The sequence below is a fragment of the Hevea brasiliensis genome, chromosome 9 (assembly GCF_030052815.1).
Source record: "Hevea brasiliensis isolate MT/VB/25A 57/8 chromosome 9, ASM3005281v1, whole genome shotgun sequence".
NCBI lineage: Eukaryota > Viridiplantae > Streptophyta > Magnoliopsida > Malpighiales > Euphorbiaceae > Hevea > Hevea brasiliensis.
In genome coordinates, this window is record NC_079501.1 from 77,954,979 (window position 1) to 77,968,400 (window position 13,422).

The following is a 13,422-nucleotide window of genomic DNA, read 5'->3' on the forward strand; positions in this document are numbered from 1 at the left end:
AAAAGAAAAACGTATAAATTAAATAATGAAACAATATTTATTCAATTAGTTTATCATATATTTATTTATGAAATGTCATTTGGGTCTCGCTGGGATCATCTCAGTGGAAAGAGTGAGGAGTCGACCTAGTTTTGAGGATTTGAGAAGTTAAATTAAAAAACCACTTCAATTCTAAGTTCTGAGTGAAGAAGGTGATTGATAAAAGAAAGAAGTAGATTTAATTTCCTTAAAATTAGTTAAAAGGGCTTAGAGAAATGTTAATCCTTTGATTTTTAGAAGGAATGTTTGATTTTTTCTAAAATTTGATCACCATAAATAAAATGACAAATAGAAGAGTGAATGGAGAATGATTTTTAAGTTCCTTTTTTATTAAAATTTTGAGGAGAGTGAGAGAATGAACCTCCTCCGTTTTATTATTTAAGATTGGATAAGAACCCTCCTCTCTCTTTTTATTATTTGATTTAGAGAGACCTCTCCGATACTCTCCTCCGATCTTATTTAAGTTAATTTTTGAAGGAGACCGGATAAGATCCTCCTCGATCCTTTGTTTTTATTCTTTTAGAGATTTGATATAACTCCTTGATCTTAAGAGTTGTTGAGTCCGATCCGATCTAAGATTTACTCTTTTTTGTGATAAGAACTAAGTTCTTTAAAACTTTTTCAAATTTTAGGACTATGACTTCCGAATTTTGATGAACTTTGATTTAAATTTACGATAAATTTAACTTAGAGTCTAAGAGCCTAAAACTAAGAATTCTGACCTTCGAAAATGCCGGGGATAAGGTTTATGGATATCCTGTGGCTGAACGGGGAACACTAGACTTGATTCACTGACCTTTTCATGTAGTCATTTTACCAATATCTATTAATGACCGATCCACTCTGTTTCGCTTACTTTGGTCTTATTCCATTTCATGACATCTTTGTCGAATTGTCTTACGCCCCCTAATAGTTCGGCTATCTTCCCGACGTGTTATTCGTGTCCTCTTTAAAGGAGACCTCTAAGTTGCAGCTACCACGCTACTCCAACCATTTACATACTACAAAGAGTTAAAAAAACCGGTTTCGTAAATTACAGATCAATAAAATGAAATGATCACTAAAAAAAATGAATTGAAAGTGACTTTTTTGTGATTGCTTGTGCGTAAATGGTCTAGATGTAAGAAGAACAAGTAAAGTGCGGGAAATAAACGTAGACGCTTAATAAAACAAGAACATGAACTCTTATAACAATATTTTCTCTTGGGTTCTCTTGTACAAAAATACCCTTGAAGAAAGTTGCAAATGTATGAAGAACAAAGGAAGTGCAGAAACAAACGTAAAATGAGGTGAACTCTTACCCGTGAGGAGCCAAATATATTGAAATAATGAAGTAGTAAACAAAGGATGAAGATGGCGGATTGATCACCGAGAGTTGATGTCCTGTGAAACCGAGAGATGCTTTAGCTAAAAGGTAACGGTAAGAACCAGTGAAAGGAAGTTGAGCTTGAACAATGAAAGGAAAGCAGAGATGATGAGAGTATGACCATAATGAACAAACTGGGAATGTAGAGTTCCAATATTCAAAATCTTTTCAAGAAAACACTCAAAAACTAGTTTCAAAAGTATTTTTAATCACTACAAAACAGCAGAGTAACAAATCAATGAAGTTTCGAGTTCCTCCACGATAATAGCAGCCTCTTGCCTATATTTTTGTGTCCCCTTGAACGCTTTTTCATGCGGTATTTATAGAATCTGTGCTCCATGAAGGGTCAAGATTCATTTTGAGGGAGATGGAGGGTCGATTTTGAAGTACATGATCGGATGTTCGGGAATTAAAGAGAATCAAAACGAATGGTGAGATCACTTCTCAAAGTATTTGTCCTTTTCCTCTTTAATCCGACGGTCTTGAATTCTCTTGTCCGAACGATCCGAGGGCCGAGAGTGAAAACGCCGTATTATCATCTTCTCTTTTGATCCAAGGGCTCCGGATTCATCCTTACAAGTGAGATCAACGGTGGAGATTGGGATGTACAGGATCACATGACATACCGCACTGCCAAGATTAAGTGCGATTCTTAGGCGCATGGAGATCTCTGTCGCCACGCTTTAACTACCTCTACGATTCCACGACGGTTATTGGAATTTGTCTTATTCTTTTGTCTTCCGATCCTCCCCTAGCTCCTATTCCGATCTCTCATGCCGATCTCCTATCTCCCGATCCCTTTATCCTTGATCGCCGATTCGGTCCAAGCATTAATTACATCTCGATTTTCAAGCGCCCGCTGCTTTCCGCCAAAGATTAAATGCCCATTTTCCCTATATACCCCTCGTTGATAGTGGCATTTCCTTCATTCGATTTTTCTCTTTCTCCTTGTTTCTTGGTTCTAGCTGCTCGGGAAAGTTCCGCTACAATCGTGGTTTTGATCCTCTTCCGATGGAATTCCTTTCTCGATGAAAATTTACGATCCTGATTGGATGGTCCTAATTGACGATGGTGAGAGAACCGATTTGATCGATCCGTATTGCGGGCTTGGTTGTACCGATCTCGAAGTTGCTCAACCGAGTTCATTCGCTTCTCATCACATTGAGTGTTCCGACAATGATTCTCGATCATTATTGTTCCGACAATGATGAAGCATCCGGTCGGTAATATCCTTGGGATCGCTTATAAACCGATCCTTGGAACACTGGGAGTATCCTTGGAATTAGTTATAAATCGATCCATGGATCTCCGGAGTATCCTTGGGATCGATTGTAAATCGATCCTTAGATCACCTCTTCGATAGGATTTTTCACGGTCTCTAGAGATCACGAAATGATGTGATCCAATGTTAGTGTAATCCGATCTCTAGAGATCGCCCAAATGATGTAGTCTGTCAATGTAATCGGATCTCTAGAGATCACCCAAATGATGTAGTCTGCCCTTATTGTAATCCGATCCTCGAGATCTCCCAAATGATGTAATCCGATCTTTTGCAAATAAAGACTTTATTTTGCGCTATCATCTTATTATTTTTGCATTGATTATTTTCCGATCTCTAAGGTGGTTATCCGATCCGGTTCTTTACTTGAATGACACTTGATCGATCCTTTATTCAAAATATTTAACTTATTATGCCGATCTCCAATTAACCGATCTCGAACATTCGGATATTTGAGAGAAGTGTCGAACAAATTGCCGAGTCTCACCAATCGATGCGCCGCTTAGAACCTCATGAGCATTAAATGCTCTGACTAGTATAAATAGGGGAGGGTTAGCGCTTGTTCTCTCATTTCATTTTCGCTGCTCATAGCTTCAAGTTCTCTCATTTTCTCGCTTTCTTCGACGCGATTAGACTCGTAAGGGCTTTAATCCTCTTCTTAGTTTAAGTTCTTTGTTTTTCTTGAAAATGAGCGGTGCCGAAGGTCGAGAGCGAGCCCTCCTTCCATTGAGTTCTCTTGGTCATCGTCGATGAAGAAGAGGCGCGCCCAACAGGCAACCTAAACCCCTAGGGTCTCTCGCCTGTGCCTGGTCGGTCATACCATTAAGGCGTCTGCGCCCCTCTTCAAGGAGAGACCCTTCCCATAGACGAGCTTCCATCGGTTCTTCGAACTGATCCGCAATCGCTTGTTCAAGAATACAACATTTGTCCCGATTCATATGAGTCGATCAAGTGCCATGGCGATCTTCGTGGTCGATCATTCTTTTGAAGAGGATGACATGGTCATGGTGTACGAAGAACGCTTAAAGGCCCCGAGGTTCCTCTAGCCGATTTCTATAAGGAGGTCCTAAAATTTCACCGAATATCCATTGTTCAAATCCACCCCAACTCGTGGCGGATCTTGGTTGCTTTCCGAGGTCTATGCCGAGCTAAGGGAATCGGACCTACAACTAAAGTGTTCGCCAAGCCACCGGCTAACTCACCAAAGGACGATGACCATCGGTTCTTTCAGCGGCTAATGGGCTCTTTTCCGATCCGCCTCGTCTCTTAAGAATGGAAGAATCGCTTCTTCATTGTGAGGAGCAAAGATCCGAGCCGCTTTGAGGACTTCCCCACTGGTGGTACCGGGGACCCTTGCTTCGAACCATATTACCCCGAGCGAAGAGGAAAGTTTGATAGTGATGGATCTCAAGAGTGAGGCTGCCACTAAAAAGTATTCTTGTTTGATTCGTGATCGCCGAGCCGCACCATTGACTGTTCAGCCATCGCCAAGACCGCGAACTTCCGCTCTCTAACCTCGGCATCGGTATTTTCTATATCTCAATTCTCACGACCTTAGTGATCTCACTAACCTTTTCTTTGTGCAGTATGGCGGGTGGTGAGGGTTCAAGGAAACGGAAGAAGGAGAGAGAGATCTCCGAAGATAAAGGAGATAAAGCGTCGAACGACTCCAAACGCCTGTCACGAACACAGGGAGATACAAAGTGATCCTCCCCAACCTTCGGTCCACGACCACCGGCTACCCGATCTCCTCCTAGATCGAGGAGCAGCCTCCGATTCTCAGCTTGTTCCAAGCAGGAAGGGGGCCTTCTCAAGCTTCGAGGACCTCTTCTCGGGCGCTCAAGTCGATCGATCGCTTGAGGAATAATCGGACCGTCAAGGAGAACTCGATTTCGCCAAAGTCCTAGGGTCTACCATCTTCTTTCCGAGGATCGGACAAAGCTATCCTGAATGGTCTCGACGACATATTGACTCGACCATGAGCTTAAACGTGGAGTGTCCGTGAACTGCACCATGATCCGAAAGGATTCAGCGCCAGGTAAGGAGATCGGAAGAAAAATCAGAGGTGGATTCTCTCCGATCCCAACTCTCATCCGCTCGGGATTATATATCTCAAGTCGAGGGACGGCAAAGCTCCATGAAGACCGGTTGGCGACAGAATCGTGCTTTGGATGAGAGGGACCGTGCTCTTAAGGAAGTCCAGTGCTTCACGCCAACGGTTACTGTGTCGCTCAACATAGAGGAACTTGAGGCGAAGGATAAGGAGCTTAAGGAGAAAGATAAGGAGCTAAGGAGAGGGATGAAGAGATGGTGACTGAATAGCCGAGGCCTATATGAAGGCTCACAAGGACCTCTTGGCCGCACTCCGGGAGCGCACCTTAAGAAGACTTTTCTTGGATGGCGATGTGGCTCTGAGGACAATGATGAAGACAAGTGAGGATGAAGCAGAGGGTGAGAGGGAGAGAGGGAGTGATCCAACAGATCAGCCGGGGTGATCCTCACCAATAACTTGTACAAATTATGACATGAAATGAAATGCCTTTTGTTCAATGAATGATTGTGATCGGAAAATTTTAAACCATTATTTGTCCGAGTATTTGATTATATGAGCAAAGAAACAAAACTAAATGTGATTATTAATCTAAGTATGAGAGATCGGAAAGCACTTTGAACATGAGATCGGTAGGGAAGAAATGCTGAACAGAACTTGACCGAAAATTTAACTCGAACACTTAAGATCGGAATCGAACCAAAACTTTAGCTCTTAAACTTTCGGAAAGGAGGTCGGCGATAAAACTGGTAGGAAAAGATCTAGTGCCCGTTCATTTTATTCATCAACAGAGATCAGGAATATTCTTGACAGGTCCGGAAATCCGACATCGGGTTTGAGAGGTCGGTAAAATGATTTTGAGAGATCGGCGAGGCTTTAATGAATGTGAGGACTTAGCATTGATTCAATTCTCTGTGAGGAGAGATCGGAAATGTGACCGCCTATCAGGGAGGGACCGGAAACGTGATTAGCTGTTCAAAGAAAAGATTTTTTTATTGATTCTAGGGATCGGCCAAAATATGGTGTCGACAGTACTTATCTCAAATTAATTTAATTAAATTATAAATATTTATTATGTAATGCTTACATCATCATGATATCATAAAGCATTTAATTTTTGAATTTTCTTTTCTTTTATTTTTCTTTTCTTCCCTCCACCACTTCACTTTTAATCTATTTTTCATAAATTTAATTTCCTACATTTTAATGGACATTTAGGCTAAGAGTCACCTCTAAGGGTGAATTGACCAAATTGCCCCTTACCGGTTTGATAAGTTTTTCTGACAGCACTAGATTGCTTCCTGAACTCTGATTCAATTATTTGAACTTGTTCTCTATTCTTTTCTATGATTTTCACATTACCATTAGCTTCACAATTATCCCTAGACCTGGGGCGTCACAGGGTCCCACACGAATTTAGGGTAGCAACTGAGCTCACAGTCACTTCCCATTTCGGTCACCCATCGCCAAGACCTCGGCTCATTTAACTGATTATGCTATATTTTCTTATTTCCATTTCACCCTTATATGATTTCTATTAATTTTTATTTATGACTTTTCTAGATGATTTAAACATGGTTCTAAACATCCTGACTATCTGGACAGGTACTAGTCACCGGAACAGTAGAATGTATAGACTACTTAATATAGGGACGTTACATGCATAATTCATAAATTGCTATTGATGCATTAATGGATATTGGATGACCCATTACTCCCCCATGTTATGTTATGTAATGTTATGGATCCATAAGTAAATCCTAAGAGGAGATCTTGACATTGCCCTCAAGGAAGATCTGATAGCTGCCCCTGGGTACATGATACAGGTCATGTTTAAAAGGAAAGTTTGGAGAATTTTTGGTGATAATGTCTATCTTATGTGAAATGTTTGTGATGTGAAAATTCATATGAATGATGCATTGCACATGTATGAATGAATGATGAAATTTATAATGGTTAGTTTACTTACTGAGCTTGTGCAAGCTTACCCCATTCTCCTAACCCCCAGGTACAGGGTTAGACTAGAAGAGTTTCTTAAAGAGAGAGCTTCAAATATAGTCTTAATCCTTCGTTATATATAATGTATAGGTAGATGGACATGTAACTAATGGATAGCACTGTAGTGGTGATTTAAGGAAAAATGTAATGATTATTTAAGTATGATGTTGTATATTGTGTTAACCCTTTGAGGGCATACATATTGAATCATTACACTTTGAATCTTATGTATGTTAAGATTCAAATTATGAGCCGTTATTATGTTAAGAATGTTTATGTATGGATAAAAAGACTAAAGTGTAATGGTTTGATGTATGTTAAGATGGTGGGTTATAGGAATGTATGTATGATCCACAGGTTTTAGGCTTGCTACAGGTTCTGGCAGCTTTAAGCTGACCCAATCCCTAGCGCTTGTAATGATCCCTGGTTTGGGTCATTACAGTATGGGCCATAGTGATAAGTCATGAGGGTGGGAGTAGAGATCAATAGAGGTAGAGAGGGAAGAAGAAAAAGGCTGATGATGGAGGAAGGCTAGGGGTAAAAACTCAAAAAGCTTGAAATGAAAAGCAAGAAACTTTGAATTTCAAGAAAAAGGGTGACTCTGCTTTCTAGCAAAAAGACTTCAATTCCTCATTTTTTATTTCTAATCAAAATAGAGAGAATCAAAGGAAGAAGGGTTAGTTGATGTTTCACGAAAGGCAAAGGAAGGGAAGCAAAGTAGCTTAAGACCAATGTAGTGGATTCATATATATATTGTAACACCCTCCCTAAAGCAACTCTGTACATTCTACTGTTTCAGTGACCAGTGTAGGTCCGGACAGCTAGAATTTCTGGAAAAATATTTAAACTAAAGTGAGGAACCATAATTAACTCAAATATTAATAAGAAAAATTTAGGAAAAATTTTAGAAATAAAATACAACCAAGTTAAATAAGCCGGTGCCCTAGCGATGGGTAACCTAGTGGGAAGTTGCGGTTCTCGCAACTAAGAGCCCTAGACCTGGGGGAAATTTCATAAAATAACTTTTGGGACTCCAGAGAAGGGTCATTGAGGTTTCTATGGCATTAGAATACCAAGAAAATACTTAGAAAAATTTTTCTATTGTTACAGACAATTTTGGTATTTTAATCCTAACGTATGGCATTTTTGTCATTTCGCCTTCTGATGTGATTTTTGGCTGACTTCTCCAGTTAAGTAAATAATTATTATAATATAAAATATGATTAAATATTGCTAAAAATTGAATTGAAAATGAGTAGAGAAAAGAAGAAAAGAAAATGAAAGAAAATACTTAATTATGACATCATATGATGTCTTTAAAAAACTCCACCAATCATCTTTTAACAAGCACTTTTAAATCAATTAAAAGGACAAAAAGAGTTAAAAATTGAAAAAATTTTTGCTCTTCTTCCTCAAAATTTCGAGCCTTCTCATTCCCAAACCATTTCCACCATTAAAGCTCCCTTAAGATTCATTTCCCACTTCAATTCACCTCAAAACCTTATCCTCACTTCACTAAAAATTATACCCACACCAAGGAGAAGTGTTTGGCAGACAAGAAAGAGTAAGAAAGTAAAGAAAAATTAAAGTCTTGGTTGGCTTGGATTTGAGCTACAAGAGGTTAGTGCTTATTTATGCATATTTCTCTCTTTATTCCATGTTAGGGACTTAAAATGAGTATGAAATTGTAAGTCAAATGAAATAAAACTTATGTGTATGTACACCATGGAATTTGGCAGCCCTAAGGAAGGGATAATGTTGATGGTTTTGATGGATTTAAAATGGCTTAGAAATGGTGTTGATGTGTAGACATAAATTTGAAATGGATTAGTATGCCTAATTGACATGTGTTGTGTGAACATTGAATTTGAGACACAAAAACTTGGATCTTGTTCATGTGTTGGTGAATGAAAGTTTAAATGGTCAATTAGTGACCATTTGGCTATGTATGATGAAGAATTGAAGTGAGTTGTAGCTTAGGATTTGAGTTTGGCTAGGCTGCCCTTGGTGACCTGCAGGACTGGGCATGAGTCCAGCAGGTTTGGGTAACAATAACTTGAATTGTAGAGGTTCAATTGGTGCAAGGCTAATTGGACATGAAACTAGACACATAATGGCACAACTTTGGTGAAGAAACCATGCCCATAAAACCAAACCAAGTGGACCAAAAGCTTGCCCTAATCCGGGTGACCAGTCTGCCTAGGCAAAATGACCAAATGAACAGTATTTGGTTATTTGGTCATAACTTAGTGTAGAAAGGTCCAATTGACCTAAAATTTTACCAAAAACAAGCTGAGATATGTACCAACAACTTTCATGAAGAAACCTAACCCAAATTATGACCAGAACATAATCAAAAAGTGAGTTGCAATCACTATTCATAACACTGTAGATTTGGTCAGTCCAGAAATTCTGGACAAACTTTCAATCCGGCCAGTTGTGGTCTTTGGGCTATAACTTGAGCTACAAAACTCCAAATGGAGTGATTCAAAAAAAGAAATTCAACTAGACAAAATAAGGAACAACTTTCATGTTGATCATTTTGCCAAATTCCCACTGCAAAAATGACCAATGGAACAGTAAACCCAAAGCTTGAAAACTGAAAATTCTGTCCAATTAACTTTAAGCTTAGAATTGGTATTGGCAACCAATACCAACAAATTTAAAATGCAAAATGTGATATGTTGATGATATTTAAACTAAAATACCTATTGACAATGCAAAAGTCAACATTTTAGTTGACTAATAAAATGAATAGTAATACCTAAACTTAAATTTTAAAAATTGTAAAATTTAAAAGTGTAACATGCCCTAGTACACCTAGCAAGATTGGTTTGGATAGGTTGGCATGTCAATAGGGTTCAATTAGCAGTACTGCATATGGCATTATATCATTCTGTGATTTCATGGCTTTTAGCCATTCTAACATTATGTTGATACTTGGCCTTGTGCCTAATGTTATTACAGCTCATTAGTTGTTCTGTTGCACACCGGGAGATACATATGTGACCGATGGTGTGACGGCCCGAGGTACTTGATACCCAGTGCCAGATTACCTGTTTATCCAGTCCAGTCATCCAGTATAAGTTACTTGGGCAATTAAAAATGGAAGTGGATAAATTTAATGAAATTATGAATATAACAAATACAAAATAAATAAGATTACCAATAATGATCGAAAAATTGTTTGCATAAGACATCAGAACATGCACTGCATATTTATTTTCTATTATTTCTTTTTATTTTATTATTGGCACCACTAAGCATTATTGCTTAGCGCGTTGCTTTTTGCCACGCGTAGGTTCTGGAGAGACCGACCGAGAGCCTAGTAGACCACAGACTGGGTGAGACCATCTGCAGCTCTGCATAGTGTCCGTGTCACCTCACTGTCTTCAGTGCATTGGTAGGACACTAGGTTTCATTTTGGTATTATGTAATCAAACTTTTATTTTCTCATTTATAGTAAGACTTATGTAATGTATTTTGATATTAATGTAAATAGTGAAAATTGTGTTTATAAATAGAACATTGAGTATTTTTTATGACTTATATATGAATATTATGTGAAATGAATGAATGAGAAATGTAAATATTGTTGAAAAATATTGAGACCATGTTGATGGTTATTGGAGTTTTAGAATGATTGGAAATGATTATTGGAAGTGTTTTTCACAGGTTCCGAAGAACTGTTTTCTCCATTTTTAGATGGCACTCTGTCAAATTTTTTTATAAAATTTGCGGAACCTCAAATAAATTATAATTTCAATAAATGACTTAAATGAAATATATTGTACTTCATAACTATGATAAAAATAAATTAAGGAAGAATAAAAAAATGATTGAGATAAAATAGAGTGTTCCGGTACACTGTGTGACATATCTTACTCGGCTATACTGTAGACGGGTAAGGGGTATCACACACACACACACACATATATATATATATTAAAAAAAAGTGACATCAGATAATGTTATAACCAGGAAACTCGTTATTTGAAATAAAATTAAAATCGAATGATTTTATTGTAATAATTTAAAGTTTAGAGACAAAAATGAAACAATCCCTTAAGTTTAGGGATGATTAGTGAAATTTATCCTTTAATCTGTAATAGCATATTATAGTGACTTTTTTTGAATAAAAATTAAAGTTGAGAGATATTTTTGTAATAAATTAAAATGGAGTGACTTAAATGAAACAAACTTGAAAGTTGTGTTATCATCTATGTAATTTAGTAAAATAAATTAAAAAAAATATTAAAGAATAACCAAAAAAAAAAACTATGCTTAACATTAGCATAATAATATAACATATTCTCAATCTTATGCTAAAGTGTTTTTTTTTTTTAAGTGTTCTATTGTAATTTTTTTTTTCTTTACAAGTGTTCTATTGTAATTAGGAAGCTATTTTGTAACAGTTTTTTTTTTTTTTTTTTTTTAATTTGTAGCATCCTAATCTAATTAAATCTCTAATGTTTAAAAAATATTTTAATTTTTATAATGAAAATAATAAAGAAAAACTACTTTATCTATAATATATATTATTATTTTCAATAGAATTATAATATTTAATAGAATAAAATTTAGATTTAAATACGAAATTAATTTAATTAATTAAATTAAAGATTTGTAAATAACAATAATTTTTTTTAGCCAAGTAAAATAGAGAATAATTTGTTATTATCAAATTTAATCATTTACCATTTTATTCATCCTATTATTTTCCTTGCTTCTTATTTTTCTATATATTATAGATTATCAATTGTCTAGATTATTATTAAATATATTTTTAAAATATATTAATTATAAATATTAAAAATTAATTTAAAATTAATATATATTAATAATAAAAATTTCAAAATAATTACATAAAATTTTCAAATTCTTTTTTTATATCTTCAATAATATTTTTAAATATTTTTAACTTCTTAATTTTAATTTCAAATGAGACTTGAAATCGTAATTATTTTGTTGTTACTTCTCAAGTTTATAAATAAATTAAATATTGTCAAAATTTAAATTTCTAACTATATATTATGAGATAAATATTTGATTATTAGACAACTAATTAGATGATAATAAATGGCATTCCTGTATAATTAAATTTGGTCTTTGTAAAAATATAAATTAGTAAAACTGCATTAAATTAATCATATCTTAGAAATGATTTTAAGAAAAATATTAAAATTTAAATTGGATATAAAAAAATTAATTTGTATATTCCAAATCAATTAAAAAATATTCTTTAAATCAACTTATTTATTTATTGTAAGACTAAATAAAATTATATTTAATTAAAAATTTTATCACTAATGTCATTTTATAAAATATAAAAATATATATTAATTTATATTGCTAAAATAAAATAATTAGTTAATTAGTATTTTAGCGATAGTATTTTGAGTTTAAATTTTGATTTAAACAAAATTATCAAATTATAAATTATTGGTAATGGTAGTACATGGCAGCACTTATGGGAATTGCAAATCATCTTTTCCCAACCCCTTTTGTTTGCTTTTGCTGTGGTTAAATTGTTTTATTTGACTAATGAGGTTAAAAAAATATTTAAAATAAGTCAAAAATCATAATTAAAATATTTTTTTAATTTTATTTATTTATTTTAAAATTATTTTTTAATTAAATAAAATATTATATTATTTTAATAATTATTAAAAATATCAATATTATTCTATTTTAACCCCCACGCACATATATATATATATATATATATATATATATATATATAATTATTTTGACAAATTAAATTCTTTTAAGTACCTTTTAATTAAATACTTAAATTATTTAAAAATTAATTTTAAATTACTTTACTAAATAATTAACTACTTACTTTTAAGTTAAAAAATACATTTTAATTTAAAAGTAGTCAACTAAATATTCTGTATATCAAATATAAATGAATATTCTAACCCCAAGTACTAGAATGATCAACTATGCCATATTGTTCCAATTCATGCTGTGTATGGTACTGCTGTGTAAAAGCCAAACAATCCGATTTTTAAGAGGACACTTGGAACTTCTGTCTTTCAAGGATGAGATATAAACAGTGGAAATTATGGGATTAGTAACAAAAGGTCCTTATATTGTAACAAAAGGTCCTTATATTCTCACAAGCTACATATGCATACCTGAGGGGAAAACAAAGGAAGTTAATGGATTTTGTATCAATTGCACTGCACGGTTAAAGCTGTTCATGTCTACTTGCGTTTTTGTCCTGCTTTTCCTTTGGGGTTTTTCTTGGACTTGCCACTTCCCTTTCCCTTTTTATCTATGTTGTGATTGCTCCACGGACTTCCAGAAGCAACATTAGCCTGCCAAGCATCCATATTGCCCCTAACAAAATAGCAACCTTCTTTGGAGTTGTTGTCATCATATTCCTCATCCCATCTATCTGATCCAAAGCTTTTATCCATCTGTGCAAATATGTGATTCAGCAAACATTCCATGGACTTGTTGTCCCTATATTCCTCATCCCATCCATCTGATCCAAAGCTTTTATCCTTCTGTGCGAATATGTGATTCAGCAAAGTTTCCATTCGTGGCTTTCTTGACTGCAACTTGTTTAAAAGCTCTCCAATTGTTGAGTTATCATTCCGAAGCTTCACCTCACTAAAGAAAATGAATATTCAAAACATGATCATAGTCCAATATAATATACAAAAGTAAAGCTTTCAT

At 35.0% G+C, this 13,422-nt stretch overlaps 1 protein-coding gene across 3 annotated transcripts in view; it reads right to left on the minus strand.

Annotated features, from left to right (window-relative positions):
* The window catches only part of LOC110664185 (uncharacterized), a 69,749-nt gene that overhangs the window by 6,992 nt on the left and 49,335 nt on the right, over nucleotides 1–13,422 (minus strand). For 2 of the 3 annotated variants that reach the window (XM_058153810.1, XM_058153807.1), the window contains one exon: nucleotides 12,724–13,356. The exons of the other annotated variant lie outside the window; for it this stretch is intronic. The gene's annotated coding sequence lies outside the window, so the exon portion shown is untranslated. Of the gene's footprint in view, nucleotides 1–12,723; nucleotides 13,357–13,422 lie in introns of those variants that run through there. 3 annotated transcript variants of the gene reach the window in all.